This window comes from Phacochoerus africanus, chromosome 3, assembly GCF_016906955.1.
Source record: "Phacochoerus africanus isolate WHEZ1 chromosome 3, ROS_Pafr_v1, whole genome shotgun sequence".
NCBI lineage: Eukaryota > Metazoa > Chordata > Mammalia > Artiodactyla > Suidae > Phacochoerus > Phacochoerus africanus.
In genome coordinates, this window is record NC_062546.1 from 101,018,467 (window position 1) to 101,037,151 (window position 18,685).

Sequence of the window (18,685 nt, forward strand, 5' to 3'; positions counted from 1 at the left end):
AGACTCAAATCAATAACATTAGAAACGAAAAAGGAGAAGTAACAACGGACATCACAGAAATACAAAGGATCATAAGAGACTGCTATATGCCAATAAAATGGAAAACCTAGTAGAAATGGACAAACACTTAGAAAAGTACAATCTTCCAAGACTAAACCAAGATAAAGTTCTATCAAACATTCAGAGAAGAGCTAATACCTATCCTTCTGAAAACATTCCAAAAAATTGCAGAGGAAGGGACACTCTGAAACCCATTCTATGAGGCCACCATCACCCTGATACCAAAACCAAAGATACCACAAAAAAAGAAAACTACAGGCCAATTTCACTGATGAACATCGATGTAAAAATCCTCAACAAAATATTAGCAAATTGCATCCAACAATACATTAAAAGGATTGTACATCATGATCAAGTGGGATTTATCCCAGGGATGCAAGGGTTCTTCAATATACACAAATCCATCAGTGTGATACACCACATTAACAAACTGAGGAATAAAAACTATATGATCCTCTCAATAGACACAGAAAAAGCCTTTGACATAATCCAACACCAATTTCTGATAAAAACCCTTCAGAAAGTGGGCATAATGGGAACCTTCCTCAACATAATAAAGGCCGTATATGACAAACTCACAGCTAACATCATTCTCAATGGTGAAAAGCTGAAAGAATTCCCACTGAGATCAGGAACAAGACAAGGATGTCCACTCTTGCCAATACTTTTCAACATAGTTTTGCAAGTCCTAGCCACAGCAATCGGAGCAGTAAAAGAAATAAAAGGAATCCAAATTGGAAAGGAAGAAGTAAAACTATCACTATTTGCAGATGACATGATACTATATCTTGAAAATCCTAAAGACTACCAGAAAACTGTTAGAGCTGATCAATGAATTTGGCAAAATTAATACACAGAAATCGATTGCATTTCTATATACTAACAATGAAAGATCAGAAAGAGAAATTAGGGAAGAAATGCCATTTGCTGTCTTATCCAAAAGAATAAAATACCTAGGAGTAAATCTACCTAAAGAGACAAAAGACCTATACTCTAAAAACTCTAAGACACTGATGAAAGAAATCAAAGATGACACAAATAGATGGAAAGACATACCATGCTCTTGGAGTGGAAGAGTCAATATTATCAAAATAATTATACTACCCAAGGCAATCTACAGATTCCATGCAATCCCTATCAAATTACCAAGGACATTTTTCACAGAACTCAAACGAAATATTTTAAAGTTTGTTTGGAAGCACAAAAGACCCAGAATATCCAAAGACTTCCTGAAAAAGAAAAATGGAGCTGGAGGAATCAGGCTGCCTGACTCAGACTACACTACAAAGCAAGAGTCATCAAAACCATATGGTACTGGCACAAAATCAGAAATATAGATCAGTGGAACAGGATAGAAAGCCCAGAACTAAACCCAAACACCTACAGCCACCTAATCTATGACAAAGGAGGCAAGACTATACAATGGAGAAAGGACAGCTTGTTCAATAAGTGGTGCTGGGAAAACTGGACAGCCACATGGAAAAGAATGAAATTAAAACACTCCCTAACACCATACACAAAAATAAATTCAAAATGGATTAAAGACCTAGCTATAAGAGCAGATACTATAACATTCTTAGAGGAAAACATAGGCCAAACACTCTCTGACGTAAATGACAGCAAAATCTTCTCAGATCCACCTCTTAGAGTAATGACAGTAAAAACAAAAATAAACAAATGGGACCTAATCAAACTTCAAGGTTTCTGCACAGCAAAGGAAACCCTAAACAAAGTGAAAAGACAACACACAGAATGGGAGAAAATAGTTGCAAATGAATCGACTGACAGGGATTAATCTCCAAAATTTACAAACACCTCCTACGGGCTCAATACCAAAAAAACAAACAACCCCACCAAAAAATGGGCAGAAGAATTAAACAGATGACTCTACAAGGAAGAAATACAGATGGCCCAAATACACATGAAAAGATGTTCAACATCACTCATCATTACAGAAATGCAAATCAAAACCACTGTGAGGTACCACCTTACACCAGCCAGAATGGCCATCATCCAAAAGTCTACAAACAATAAGTGCTGGAGTGGTGTGGAGAAAAAGTAACCCTAGTACACAGTTGGTGGGATTATAAATTGGTGCAAATCACTGTGGAAAACAGGATGGATATTCCTTGGAGAACTAAATATAGAACTACCCTTCGATCCAGCAATCCCACTCCTGGGCATCTATCCAGAGTAAACCATGACTCAAAAAGATACATGTACTCCAATGTTCACTGCAGAACTATTTGCAATAGCCAAGACATGGAAACAACCTAAATGTCCATCAAGAGAGGAATAAAGAAGATGTGGTACATATACACAATGGAATATTACTCAGCCATTAAAAGGGATGGAGTAATGGCATTTTTAGCAACATGGATAGACATAGAAATTATCGTGCTCAGTTAAGTCAGCCATACAATGAGACACCAATATCAAATGCTTTCACTGACATGTGGAATCTGAAAAAAGGAAACAGAGGACGTCTCTGCAGAACAGATACTGACTCACAGACTTTGAAAAACTTATGGTGTCCAAAGGAGACAGTTCAGGGGGTGGGATGATGTGCTGGCATTGTGGGATGGAAACCAATAACATTGGATTGTGATGATCATTGTACAACTATAAATCTAATACATTCATTGAGTAATATAAAATATATATAAATAAAATTGTCAGCAAAGAGATTAAAATTATATATATATATAAACACATATATATATGCCCCTAATATAGGAGGACCCAGACACCTAAAACAAATACTAAGAGATATAAAAGGAGAAATTGATGGGAATACAATCATAGTAGGAGACTTTAACATCACACTCACATAAATGAACAAATCCTCTATACCATAGGACTAATAAGGCAACAGAGATCCTAAAGGACACAATAGAAAAGTTAGACTTAATTAACATTTGCAGGACATTATATCCAAAAAATCTAAGAATATACATTCTTCTCAAGTGCACATAGTACATTCTCAAGTATTGATCACATACTGGGGCCCAAAGCTAACCTCAACAAATTTAAGAGTATAGAAATTATTTCAAGTATCTTCTCTGACCACAATGGCATGAAGCTACAAATCAACTACAGGAAAAGAAATGAGAAAAAACTAACTACATGGAGACGAAACAACATGCTACTAAAAAAACAATGGGTCAATGAGGAAATTAAGAAGGAAATTAAAAAATACCTCGAGACAAATGATAATGAAAACAAATCCACTCGAAATCTACGGGATGCTGCAAAAGCAGTGCTGAGAGAGAACTTCATAGCAATACAGGCCTTCCTCAAAAAATAAGAAAAGTCTCAAATAGATGACTGAAGCCACCATCTAAATGAATTAGAAAAAGAAGAACAAAACCTCAAGTCAGCAGAAGGAAGAAAATCATAAAGATCAGAGAGGAAATCAATTAAATAGAGATTCAAATAGAAAAATAGAATAGAAAATATACATATAAAAAATACATTAGGAAAAACTCAATAAAACCAAGAGCTAGTTCTTTGAAAATGTAAACAAAATTGACAAACCCCTGGGCAGACTCACAAAAAAAGGAGAGAAAAAACACAAATAAACAAAATAAGAAATGAAAAATTACAATGGTTACTGCAGAAATACAAAAACTCATAAGAGAATACTATGAACAATTTTATGACAACAAATTTGACAACCTAGAAGAAATGGACAACTTTCTAAAAGCTTACAGCCTGTGAAAACTGACTTAAGAAATAGATCAACTGAATAGAACAATCCATAGAAATGAAATGGAATATGTCATAAAAACACTCCATACAAATAAAAGTCCAGGACCAGATGGCTTCACAGGAGAATTCTACCAAACATACAAAGAGGAAGTTATACCCATCCTCCTTAAACTCTTCCAAAAGGTTGAAGAAAAAGGAACATTCCCAAAGACATTCTATGACACCACCATCACCCTATTTCCAAAATTAGGGTGACAAAGATAACACCAAAAAAGAAAACTATCAGCCAAAATCTTTGATGAATATAGACACATAATTCTCAACAAAATTTTAGCCAACCAAATTAACAACATACCAAAAAGATCATATTCTGTGACCAAGAAGGATTCATCCCAGGTTCACAAAGAGGGTTCAACATATGCAAGTCAATCAACATCATACACCACATTAACAAAAGAAAAGTTAAAAATCACATGATCATCTCAGCAGAGGAAGAAAAAAACATTTGACAAAGTCCAACTTCCATTCATGATAAAAACTCTTACCAAAGTGGGTATAGAGGGAATGTACCTTAACATAATAAAAGCCATTTATGACAAACACACAGCAAATAGAATACTCAATGGAGGAAAGCTTAGAACCTTCCCACTCAAATCTGGAACAAGACAAGGATGGTCACTCTCGCCACTGTTATTCAACATAGAATTGGAAGTCCTAGTCACAGCAATCAGACAAACAAAAGAAATAAAAAGTATCCAAATTGGAAGACAAGTGGTAAAATTATCACTGTATGCAGATGACATGATACTATATATAGAAAACCCTAAGGACTCAATCCAAAAACTAGTCAAATTGATCAATAAATTCAGCAAAGTAGCAGGATATAAGATTAACATTTAGAAACCAGTCACATTTCTGTATATTAACAATGAAATATTAGAAAAGAAATACAAAAATACAATACCTTTTAAAATTGCACACCCAAAAAATCAAATACCTGGGAATAAACCTGACCAAGGAGATGAAAGACTTTTATTGATGAGAACTATACAACATTCATCAATAAAATTAAAGAGGATTCAAAGAAATGGAAAGATATTCCATGCTTCTGGGTGGGAAAAATTAATATTGTAAAAATGGCCATACTACCCAATGCAATCTACAGATTCAATACAATCCCTATCAAATTACCTGAGACATTTTTCAAAGAACTAGAACAAACAATCCAAAAATTTAGATGGAACCACAAAAGACCCAGAATTGCCAAAGCAATCCTGAGGAGCAAAAACCAAGCGGGAGGCATCACTCTCCCAGACTTCAGGCAATATTACACAGCCATGGTAATCAAGACAGTGTGGTACTGGTACCAAAACAGACATACAGACCAATGGAACAGGATAGAGAATCCAGAAATAAACCCAGACACCTATGGTCCATTAATCTTTGGCAAAGGAGGCAAGAATATAAAATGGAAAAAAGACAGTCATTTTAGCAAGTGATTTTGGGAAAACTGGACAGCCCCATGTAAATCAATGAAAGCGGAACACACCCTCACATCATGCACAAAAATAAACTCAAAATGGCTTAAAGACTTAAATATAAGACAAGATACCATCAAACTCCTAATAGATCAACTGAACAGAACAGTTGATCTAAAAGAAAACAGAGGTAGAAAATTCTCTGTTATCAACCTTACAAATGTTTTCTCAGGTCAGTCTCCCAAAGCAATAGAGATAAATGCAAAAAATAAACCAATGGGACCTAATCAAACTGACCAGCATTTGCACAGCAAATAAAACCAAAAAGAAAACAAAAAGACAACTTACAGAATGGAGAAAATACTTTCAAATGATGCAACTGACAAGGGCTTAATCCCTAAAATATACAAACAACCTAGATAACTCAACAGCAAACAAGCCAACAACCCAATGGAAAAATGGGCAAAAGACCTGAACAGACATTTCCCCAAAGAAGCTATACGGATGGCCAACAAGCTCATGACAAAATGCTCAACATCCCTGATTACTTAGTAGAGAAATGCAAATCAAAACTACCATGAGGAACCACCTCACACCTGTCAGAAGGGCTATCATTAATAAGTCCACAAATAACACATGCTGGAGAGGGTATGGAGAAAAGGGAACCCTCCTGCACTGTTGGCGGGAATGTAAACTGGTACAACCACTATGGACAACAGTATGGAGGTACCTTAGAATACTATCCATATAACTACCATATGACCCAGCAATCCCACTCTTGGGCATATATCCAGACAAATCTTTCCTTGAAAAAGACACATGCACCCACATGTTCATTGCAACACTATACACAATAGCCAGGACATGGAAATAACCTAAATGTCCACTGACAGATGAACAGATTAAGAAGATGTGGTATATATACACAATGGAACACCACTCAGCCATAAAAAAAAATAATAATAATGCCAATTGCAACAACATGGAACTAGAGACTCATACTAAGTGAAGTCAGAAAAAGACAAATACCATATGACATCACTTATATCTGGAATCTAATAGATGGCACAAATGAACTTTCCACAGAAGAGAAAATCACAGGCTTGGAGAATAGTTTCATGGTTGCCAAGGGGGAGGGGGAGGGAGCGCGCTGGATTGGGAGCTTGGGGTTAATAGATGCAGACTCTTGCCTTTGGAATGGATTTGCAATGAGATCCTGCTGTGTAGCACTGGGAACTATATGTAGTCATTTATGATGGAGCATGTAAAGTGAGAAAAAAAGAATGTAAATGCATGTGTAACTGGGTCAACATGCTGTACAGTAGAAAATTGACAGAACACTGGAAACCAGCTATAGTGAAAAAAAACATAAAAATCATTATATAAAAATAAATAAAATAAAATAATATAATGCAATAAAAAATAAAATAAGATTTTTCTTTATAAAAATAAAGAAAAAAGGAAGACAACTCATCAGAAACCAAACAACTGAGGCATAAACAAAGCCCCCAAATAACTGAAGTATTTGAAACTCTTTAATCAGAAGATGCTGAGGTTATAATTCAACTCACACTACATAGACTTGACTTTAGCAAAAAACGTAACTATTCCTTTATCACATATACAGACACTTAGCAGGTAAAGAATAATCTAGTAATTAAATGAGAATGTAAAAGTATGGAACTAAAAACATGTACTTTTTCTATAGAAATAATTTTAAAAATCTCAGTTTAAGAAACTTAAGACATATCAGAAATGTCAGATGTAAGAAGAATCAACTAATTGGTGCCCAGCCTCAGAAAGGACCTCCAAAACGGTTACCAGAAATCCTACCTAAATTTCAGACAGAATGATTGCTGGTGGCCATTAGCAGCGTCAGCATTATTCACCCTAAAATGTTTTTCATGATACAATATAGCAGACTGTTCATTATTTTAGAACTTTAGGAATACTTCATGTGGTTCCAAAATGACCAGGAAAAACTTAAGTCAGTAAGTTACCCACCCTTTTTTATAGTAAAAAATGTTTATCAAGAACTAAATTCTATTTTCTGTTGCAAAACTTGTCACATGCCAGCAGTTTGTCCCTCAAACGTGGTTTGTCAGACCCACTCAGTGAAGACTCCCATTCTGTTTTAAACACCACTTGATTTGTTTTAGTCAGCTTTAAAATTGGGAGATTTCTCCTATGAATCTACATTTCTGGAACTTCTTCAACAATGGCCACTGCATATCCAATACCACACAAGGAGCTATCCCATTCAGCACCCCCTTACTCACTTTGCATCCCCACTCCACCTCTGAGGGTTTTCCCTGTTTATCACCACCCTGGCCCCATTCTTCCTTATAAATATATTAAAGTCAATCAAGTGTTCCTCAAAAACAATTCAGGCTTTCTTCAGTTAAAATGCAAAACCTAAAAATAGATGGGTAATGCTGCATGCTACAAAATTTGTAGAAGATTTTTCCTTCTTTAATATGTAAATTGTGACTATAGAATACATGATGTATTTACATATTAACACCACCAAACCATCTCTGCAGGTTTTTGAGACTGTGAACCTATCCTCAATGTTACTAAGAATAAGGATGTCTAGGATCTCTGCCCAGAAGCCTTCGAGTTGAGAAGCAACAAAGAGTAACTTTTTCTTTTTTCTTTTTTCTTTTTTTTTTTTTTTGTCTTTTTGCCATTTCTTGGGCCACTCCTGAGGCATATGGAGTTTCCCAGGCTAGGGGTTGAATCGGAGCTGCAGCCGTCGGCCTACACTAGAGCCACAGCAACGCAGGATCTGAGCCGCGTCTGCGACCCATGCCACAGTTCATGGCAACGCTGGATCCTTAACCCACCGAGCAAGGCCAGGGATCGAACCCGCAACCTCATGGTTCCTAGTTGGATTCATTAACCACTGCACCTCGACAGGAACACCAAGAGTAATGGTATTCAAATTGTCTTCTATAGCACAGTTCCACAGGATGAGTTCTACCACAAGTCTGAACATGGTATATTGTTGCTGGCTGCCCTCTGCAGATTCTCAAGTAATCTGTGAGTTCCATCAAGGCAAGTGACGATTGTAGCCCAATTACCCAACACCCCAAGCACTCTTAGGTATGGCAGAGCATTAATGATTGAACCTCCTCTGGCTTTTATACCACATAAAAATATACAAAGGTTCAGAAGATAAGTATCATTGTTTTGTTTTGTTTTTTGTCTTTCCAGGGCCATACCTGCGGCATATGGAAGTTCCCAGGCTAGGAGCTGAATCAGAGCTGCAGCTGCCCGCCTACACTCCAGCTCCAGCAATGCAGGATCCCAGCCATGTCTCCAACCTACACCACAGCTCATGGCAATACCGGATTCTTTTTTTTTTTTTTTTTTTTCCCACTGTACCAGATTCTTAACTCACTGAGTGAGGCTGGGGACTGACCTCATCTTCATGGATACTAATCAGATTCATTACCACTCAGCCATGATGGGAACCCTTTTTTTATTTTTTTTTAAATAATCATTTTTAAGGCTTTTAACATCTTTTACTTCCTTCTCTTAGAATTTTACAAAGGAATAATAAGATCCTTAGTTATCTAAATGTTTTAAATTTGATAAATGTTTTAATTTTAATTAGCATTCAAGCCAAGAACATTATATAGCTTATATATACTGTAATTGCAAATTGATGTTGCAAATATAGACATTTCAAGTTTTAGAAGTGTAAATAGAGATGGTCACCACAAAAGGCAAGGCATGGGACTGCAGGTAACAATTAAATTTTGTTGCATGAAGCCATTAGGTTTTATTGCACAAAGCAAGCTTTGCACTTGCTTCTCTTAGGAAGCATCTGGTTCTACAGTTCTGTAGCGCCCAATTAGGCTAAAAGCATGTTTATTTTAATAATATTAAGACCACTATGCTATATCTGAACATAGCAAGTAGCCACCATAGATGCGTAACCAAAGGGGGGAAAACATACTAGAAAATATCAAACAATAACTTCTACCAGTACCCAGATTCTTTTTTTTCCCCAATCATAAAAGATCCAGCATTTGCTTTGCTGGTTGTTTTTCTTTCTTTGTTTGTTTGTTTGTTTTTTGTTTTTGTTTTTTGATATATATATATTTTTTGTTTCCTTAGGTAGCTTAATTTACTTCTCTATGTTATAGTCTATCTAGCTTCTTTAAAAAAAGTTTGAAATGCTATGTCCAAAATAAAGAATGTGGAGTTGCACTGCGTAGGAAACCTTGGAGTTCTTATTGTAATAAGTGTTTGTCTTCAGGAAAATGCATTTTGAGGTCCATATTTAAGACATGCACTAAAGAACTTTCACTAAGTGTTTTCTGCCAAAGAACCCTGCTTTTATTCCAAGTCCAGCTCCTTAGCCGTTTGCCTCAACTTGATCTGACTTACTTCCAACAATGGAAAACAGCAGTGATGATATGAGCTCTCTTATATGTGTCCTATGTAGTAACTTCAAGAATATCGAATTAAGAATGCCTCATTCTCAGCACTTTTGCAAAAAAATTGAGAGTGAAAAATTAAAGACCTATAATTTTCTAAACCAGTCTTGGGCAGCTGTGGCTGACCAGTTGGCCTAAAAATGGCTTGTAACAAACTATGCACAGCTGTGATATGCCCACACGCACACACCTCTTCCTTTTAAATTGCAGTGGAAGTATTTCAGTAGGAATTTTCCAAACAAAATACAGATTTTAAAACTAATTTAGTCATTCTAGATTTTCTTCTTCTATTGGAAGACATATTTAATGTTTCTTATTAGAAATAATGCCATTGTTACATTGAGTAAAAAATTATTATTCTCTAATGTTTCCAATTTTTTACAGGATAGTCTATATTTGGATCTATCCAACTCTGAATTTTTAATTCCAATTTACATATAGGGATTTTAGGATAACTGTCATAAGGTATTTTCCCTATTAAATTATGTTAACTTTAATGTTCTTTAAGGCAGTTATCCAAAATTGTACTTTCCAAGAGTATTCACTACATCATTACCTGAACATAAGCATGTACTTTGTCTTTGTTACTAAATGATGTTATAAATGTTATCTTTAATAGGATATTCTAGTCATTGTACAGATTTTTAACAATATGAAAACGAAAGTTGTCACTAAAACACTGGCTGCCAGCACCATCTAGTAAGGCAATTACAAAATTAAGAAAGAAAAAAAAAAGACACAAAACTGGGAATATGTCTATTATAGAAAGTATGACAAAATTTCATCAAAGTAGAATATTTGGGGGGAATTTAATTTTACTCTATCATAGATTTTTATAATATAAGAGAATGATTCCATCTTTTTGATGGAGCATATGGTTTACTTAATATAACATTATTTTTAATCTAATGATACATTTCTTTGCAAAATTTGATTTCAAAGATTTCTGGGCTTTATTGAACATAGCTCAATAATTTCTTTCAAAAAAATACTGAATGACCTGAAAGTTTCCCAAGAATTAAAAAAAAATGAGTTTGGGAATATCTAAAACTTTAAGCTACCTCTAGCAAAACTACGACTTGGACTACCAATAGAATAAGCATGATTTCCCTTGATCAAATCCTGTATATATTGTTCCAGGAACTAGCAGGTGTCTTCTAGTAAGAGTATTAGAAAAGAGCTTACAAAAAATTAACCAATACTTAAAAATATGTGGTTTTAAGTATAAATCACATCCCCAGGGCCCTACTCAGAGTGGTCTATAGACATACAGTCAGTTGTCTTTTATTTCGCAATGCACTAAGTAATTGAAAGGATAGATGGATGAGTGAATGTCTGAATTATTTTATTAACTGGAGTTGCAATAATTGCATTATTCCTCAGTGCCTATAAAATCCCACAATGTTTATTAAAGAGAAGAGAAACAAGAACAAGATAAATGTTTACTTGGAAGAGACCAATGTCATGTCAGAAATGAGATAGCATGGTAGCAGCAATGGAAATAAAGGCGGCCCTTTTCTACCGAACACATCTCCTTTCTTGGAAACGGAAGGAAAATGAGCATTTCCAACTATATCTCCCACCTATAACTTAGAAATCACAGTTTAACTGAAAGTAATTCCTTTATTTTTCAACTAAGTGTCTGAATTCATCACTAAATTGAGCTTAAAAAACCACAGAAAGAGCGCTCTCAATAATCATTTTCAAATTATGTTCCTGTGTCGTCCTGATGAAGGATGTAGTTTCCTTTGATCAGACACAGATTTCGCAACACATTTTAGTTGGATTGATTACAATGTTAATGATATGTATCATCTACACTGTACTTAACTCTAAAATATTGCTGGTCATAAAATTAGCATATACCAGAAAGGAAAAAAATGTGAGCCTGCCTGAGTCAATTAACGTTGGCCATCAATTCAGACTCTAGAATACTGCGCTTTGCAAGGGCTTTTATTCTTTTTATTTTTAATGGGTTCAACTTCTCAATGACCTGAAATTACACTTTATTTCTATTTCAGATTCCTAGACCACAAGGACCCTTATTTTAAATTTGGGTCCCAGTACCTTCCTGGTACTTACATAAAACCCATTCTGAAAAGGTGCTAATGCATGTGTATTAGTTTGTAAAATGTGAATGTTGGGTTAATGCAAGTATAAAGTAAGATATTTATATTCAAAAGCATGTTCACATCCAAGAAGCTCTCTGTGTCTTAATTTATGTTTTCATGAAAACATCAAGGGAGACACCTAAAGGATTCCAGATGTGATCACTCACTAAATTAACTCTTCCAATTTGTGGAAACGAGAAGAAACCATCTTCCTTCCCAAACTAACCCCAACAGCAGTACACCTCCTGAGGAATCACAACAAAAACAAGATGTGTAGTCTTTGTACCGTGCCATCTAAAATCAAAGCAAAATGGAAATAACACAGCTTTTAATACTCCCATGTCTCTTGGTCTGAAATTTAATTGGAAAGTATTTCTCTAGGACAGAACAATACATATATTTTTTAAACCTTTTTTCAATGTCTGCTACATATAAACAATTGTTAATAACCTCTATTAAGTGAAACTTTGTCTTAATATTAGGCATTGTCAGTAACCACTAGAAATGTTCTTTAAAGTAAACTTATAATTTGTTATAGAATAGAATCTGGCCAAAATTCATTAACATCTCAAGTCCATTCTTTCATTCAATACATATATATGGAGCACCTACTCTGCACCAAGGTCACTAAGAACTGTGCCTTTTAACTTCACCTCCTGCAAGGTTACTTATCATTCTCCTTTTGCAGTTACAAGGTAGAAATGACTCTCGTTAATTCTGTCAGTAACTAGTGTCATTATCCTTTTATGTTTCATTGTTATTCTACCAAGTGGAAACCCCAGGTTGCATCGGTGTTACACTTTTGAGGTAAGAAAAGATCAACAGATTTTAGAAATAAACATACAGGTTAGCAAAAACTTCTCCACTATTAATTATCTACCTGTGTGACTTTTGGCAGGTTACCTTCTCTGAAAATCCTCCCCGGAATGAGAATACTATCTTCAAGAAGCATGAGAACACAGAGGGAAGATGGTCCCCTTTGCCATCCAACTGATGAAGCATGAAAGCTGCCTCTGTCAGTAACAATCCACCTTACATGAGACACACTGCCTAACCTGTGAGCTCCAGTTCCCCTTGATCATAAAATTTAAAAATGAAATTATCTAAATACAAGGGTTGTTCTAATGTATGACATATGTTAACTGATTTATATGATCAAGAATAGTATTTCTTGGAATTCCTATCATGGCTCAGTGGAAACTAATTTGACTAGCATCAGTGAGGACACAGGTTCAATCCCTAGCCTCACTGAGTGGGTTAAGGATCTGGCATTGCCTTGAGCTATGGTGCAGTTCTCAGATGCGGCTCAAATCTGGCATTGCTGTGCCGCAGCTGTGGTGTAGGCTAGGCTGATGGCTACAGCTCCAATTCGACCCCTAGCCTGTAAACAAACTCCATATGCCATGGGTGTGACCCTTAAAAGAAAGAAAAAAAAAAATTCTCCTTCTTTTGCAGCCATTTGCAGCAACATGGATGTACCTAGAGATTATCACACTAAGTGAAGTAAGTCAAAGACACATATGATAGAGCTTATATGTACAATCTTTAAAATGACACAAACAAACTTATTTACAAAGCAGAAATAGACCCACAGACAGAAAACAAACTTACGGTTACCAAAGGGGAATGGGGGAAGGAAAGATTAGGAATTTGGGATTAACATATACACACTCCTATATATAAAATAGGTAAACAACAAGGTCCTACTGTATAGCACAGGGAAATACATCCAATATCTTATAATGTATAGTACAGGGAACTATATTCAGTATCTTCTAATTCAATATACCTATAGTGGAAAAGAATATGAAAAATAGATTTATATATATTTATATATGTATAACTATCATTTTGCTGTACAATTGAAATAAATACAACACTGTAAATCAACTATACTTCAAAAAAAATATATATTAAAGAAAAAGAGTTCATCTCCATTTAAAAAAACTAGTATTTCTTGATTCCTGTCTTTTCCTTGCACTCCAAGCATACTTCTCAACGATTCTTACTGACCTCCTTCAACTACCACTTTGATCCAAAGCCATCAGTGTCTTTACACAAAAGCTCAATAGCCTTCTAATTGCTTGTAAATTCATATCTCTGTACTTTATTCTTCTTCTGTTGCCAGGGTGGTTTTTAAAGATATAAATCATAGAATCTCTCACATTACTGAATCAACTCCCCAAACCTGTTCATGTCTGTCTACCTCCACCATCACATTCTCAGTTCAAGTTGCCATTACCTCCTGGATGGACAGGTGTGATTATTCACGAAGTGATCTTTCAACATCCCTCATGTTCTCTTCTTGCTGGTCCTCCACAATGTAGCATGATCTGATCAAGTCTCCCTACTGCTATGGCACTACTCAGAATACAGGCTGGGATTGTAGGACCCTGGAGTTCTGGTACCCTGCCACTACTCAACTCCTGAGGCTGATCTTCCTCTGCTCCCTCCCCCACCTCCTCAGCTCCAGATACCTTTCCCAGCTTCCCCACCAAGACCAGCTTTCCTCTTGTCACAAGATTTTCCTTGGAATTTCTTTCCTCATTGTTTTCTATCAACTTTACTCCTGCCCATGCTTCAATCAAAAGTTAGGAAGCACTTGGCCAATGCAAGGTCCCTTCTCACTCCAATGCCCAGACTAGATGACCTGTTCTTAGTAAATCCCCTTAGAGCTTTCCTTCCTAGTCCTTAACATGCTTGGAAAATATGTATTTATTCATAGAGTTTCTGATCAATGACTACATCAAGAAAGCAAGGATCACATCTAACTTATAATCCTATAATTAAAATTCTGATGTCCCAAAATATTTTAGAGCCTCTATTTCAGAATTACCTCCTAAGCCTGTAGCACTTTTGTTTAAATCTCAAAGTAGAGGGCTTTGTTCTCTGAGGGTGGGTTTAGCTTTGGACGTGGATACACCACCCTCAGTGACACATCTGAGCTCTTTAGGATCTAGGGAGCCCCTGCCCTGAACCCTCTTCCATCCTCACTCACTCTCACTCTCTAGCTACAGCTTGCTGTCCACAGCCCATCCAAGCTTCAACATGGCATGTCCGCAGGGAGGATCCAAATCTTTCGGTCCTCAGTAGCTTAACTCTTATTATTCACGCCCCCATGTAGAAGTCACTTGAACTCTAAGGGAGGACAAAGGCTCCTTCAAAGAGTTCGTATTGGACACTACTGGATCATTTCCACATGGATCTTTGTTGATTTCCTGTTTGCTTGCACTTGACTGAAAGGTCACTGAGAATAAAAAAATGTCTTCTTCAGAGCTATTATTCCTTGACTCTGCAAATTCCTAATGCATGTTAGACCCTGAATAAACATGTATTATCTGAATTCATATATGAAAAACTTATCAAGTCACAAGAAATATACCTAAGTTTGTTTGGTATTAGAGGAAAAAAACAGACTAATCCACCCTCTGCAAATTTTGGATTTTCAGGGATTACATGTTTGCTGAGGCAAAGACTTGGCTCTAGAACTGACCAGTAATCAATGCCCATAAAAAAGTATACTTTACAAATGCTCTCAATTTAATTCACAGTTGTTTCTGGCATTTTTTCTAACCACGTACAAAATTTCCCACAAACTGGAAATAATTATTTTGGGGGAACCGCACCCACAGCATGCAGAAGTTCCCAGGCCAGGAATCAAACCCATGCCACAGCAGCAACCCAAGCCACAGCAGTGACAATGCTGGATCCTTAACCCACTGAGTCACCAGGGAACTCCCCCATCAAAAAAAAAAAGATTTTACAAAGAAATCAAAGAAGATGTAAAGAAATGGAAAGATATTCCATGTTCATGGATTGGAAAAATCAATATTGTAAAAATGGCCATACTACCCAAAGCAATCCACAGATTCAATGCAATACCTATCAAATTGCCAGGACATTTTTCACAGAACTAGAACAAACAATCCAAACATTTATATGGAACAACAAAAGACCCAGAATCGCCAAATCAATCCTGAGAAACAAAAACCCAAGCAGGAGGCATAACTCTCCCAGACTCAAGAAATATTACAAAGCAACAGTCATCAAAACAGTGTGGTACTGGTATCAAAATAGACAGACCAATGGAACAGAATAGAGAACCCAGAAATAAACCCTGACACCTACGGTCAATTAATCTTTGACAAGGGAGGCAAGAATATAAAATGCGAAAAAGAAAGTCTACTCAGTAAGCATTGCTGGGAAACCTGGACAGCTGCATGCAAAGCAATGAAACTAGAACGCACCCTCACACCATGCACAAAAATAAACTCAAAATGGCTGAAAGACTTAAATATACGACAGGACACCATCAAACTCCTAGAAGAAAACATAGGCAAAACATTCTCTGACATCAACGTCATGAATATTTTCTCAGGTCAGTCTTCCAAAGCAATAGAAATAAGAGCAAAAATAAACCCATGGGACCTAATCAAACTGAAAAGCTTTTGCACAGCTGAAAAGCTTTTGCACAGCGAAGGAAACCAAAAAGAAAAAAAAAAAGACAACTTTCAGAATGGGAGAAAATAGTTTCAAATGATGCAACCAACAAGGGATTGATCTCTAGAATATATAAACAACTTATACAACCCAACAGCAAAAAAGCCAATCAATCAATGGAAAAATGGGCAAAAGACCTGAGCAGACTGTTCTCCAAGGAAGATATACAGATGGCCAGCAAACACATGAGAAATTGCTCAACATCGCTTATCATAAGAGAAATGCAAATCAAAACTACCATGAGATACCACCTCACACCAGTCAGAATGGCCGTCATTAATAAATCCACAAATAACAAGTGCTGGAGGGGCTGTGGAGAAAAGGGAACCCTCCTGCACTCTTGGTGGGAATGTAAACTGGTACAGCCACTATGGAGAACAGTTTGGAGACACCTTAGAAATCTATACACAGAACTTCCATATTGCCCCACAATCCCACTCTTGGGCATATATCCGTACAAAACTCTACTTAAAAGAGACACATGCACCTGCATGTTCATTGCAGCACTATTCACAATAGCCAGGACATGGAAACAACCCAAATGTCCATCAACAGATGATTGGATTCAGAAGACGTGGTATATATACACAATGGAATACTACTCAGCCATAAAAAAGAATGACATAATGCCATTTGCAGAAACATGGATGGAACTAAGGAATCTCATCCTGAGTGAAATGAGCCAGAAAGACAAAGGACAAATACCATATGATATCACTTATAACTGGAATCTAATATCCAGCACAAATGAACATCTCCACAGAAAAGAAAATCATAGACTTGGAGAAAAGACTTATGGCTGCCTGATGGGAGGGGGAGGGAGTGGGAGGGATTGGGAGCTTGGGCTTATCAGACACAACCTAGAATAGATTTACAAGGAGATCCTGCTGAATAGCATTGAGAACTCTGTGGAAAAATATTAAATCACATTCTACTCTGTGGAAAAATATTAAATCAATCTATATAATTATAATAATTAACCTTCTAAAATAGCATCTTTTCATTACAGTGAAATATATATTTATAAATTTTTACTATGTACAAATGTTAGACAACAAAAGGGATTTGTAGATTTCCATTCAAAAAGATGACAAAAATCAGAAAGGATAAAACACACAGGAAAAACTACTTAAAAAAATTTAAAGGGCGTAAGATAAATCAAGTAGAGAAAGATTTAAGACGGAAATGTGAGGTGGCTCTGAGAGAATAAGGGAGGTCTTCCTGAAAGGGATCATATTCAAACTAGTGTTTTAAGGACAACCATGTGGGAAAACCTTCTGGACGATCCCCATCTGAATTCCCAAACTTCTATCTAATTTTGGCTTAGGTTTGTTTTGTGTTTCTGCCCAACTCTCGGATCCAATTCTCAATTAAATTTTTTTCTGAGTGTATAAATTATCCTAAATTGCATACATTTGCCAACCATATAAATAATTCTAAAACTCTAGTTGTTTGGCTCTATTACATGTCTTTTATGTTTGTATTTATAAAAGTATACCCTGTTTTAAATTTTAATGATTTTTATTTTTCCATTGTAGTTTGTTTACAGTGTTCGGTCAGTTTTATACTGTACAGAAAAGTGACCCAGTTATACATACATATATACATTCTTTTTCTCATATTATCCTCCATCATGCTCCATCACAAGTGACTAGATATAATTCCCAGTACTATACAGCAGGATCTCATTGCTTATCCATTCCAAATGCAATAGTTTGCATCTATTAACCCCAGATTCTCAGTCCTTCCCACTCCCACCCCTCCCCCTTGGTAACCATAAGTCTATTCTCCACGTCCATGAGTTTCTTTTCTGTGGAAAGGTTTATTTGTGCCATCTATTAGATTCCAGACATAAGTGATATAATGTGGTATTTGTTTTTCTCTTTCTGACCTGCTTCAGTTAGTATGAGGTCTCTAGTTCCATCCATGCTGCTGCAAATGGCATTATTTTGTTCTTTTTATGGCTGAGTAGTGTTCTGTTGTGTATATATACCACATCTTCTTCATCTGTCAATGGACATTTAGGTTGTTTCCATGTCTTGGCTACCATGAATAGTGCTGCAATGAACATACAGGTGCACGTACCCTTTACAAGGAAAGCTTTGCCCAGATATATGCTCAAGAGTGGGATTGCTAGATTATATGGTAGTCATCATGTATGGCTGTCTCCTTGTAACCCATCCTATCACAGAATAATAACATACACACACGTTGGTTTTTGTGTTTCCTTGTGTGAGTGAATAGCGAGGAGAGGGTGGGTAGGGAAACAATACTTAGTTTCTCAAAATGTATCACTTATATGGCTCTGATTATGCACCAGGTACTGCTTTAACCCTTAATGTAACCCTAGTTTACAGGTATTATTTCACCCATTTTA

At 36.2% G+C, this 18,685-nt stretch overlaps 1 protein-coding gene across 1 annotated transcript in view; it reads right to left on the reverse strand.

Annotated features, from left to right (window-relative positions):
• CSMD1 (CUB and Sushi multiple domains 1) overlaps positions 1 to 18,685 on the reverse strand; it is a 1,865,356-nt gene that overhangs the window by 1,440,931 nt on the left and 405,740 nt on the right. The window lies entirely within an intron of this gene.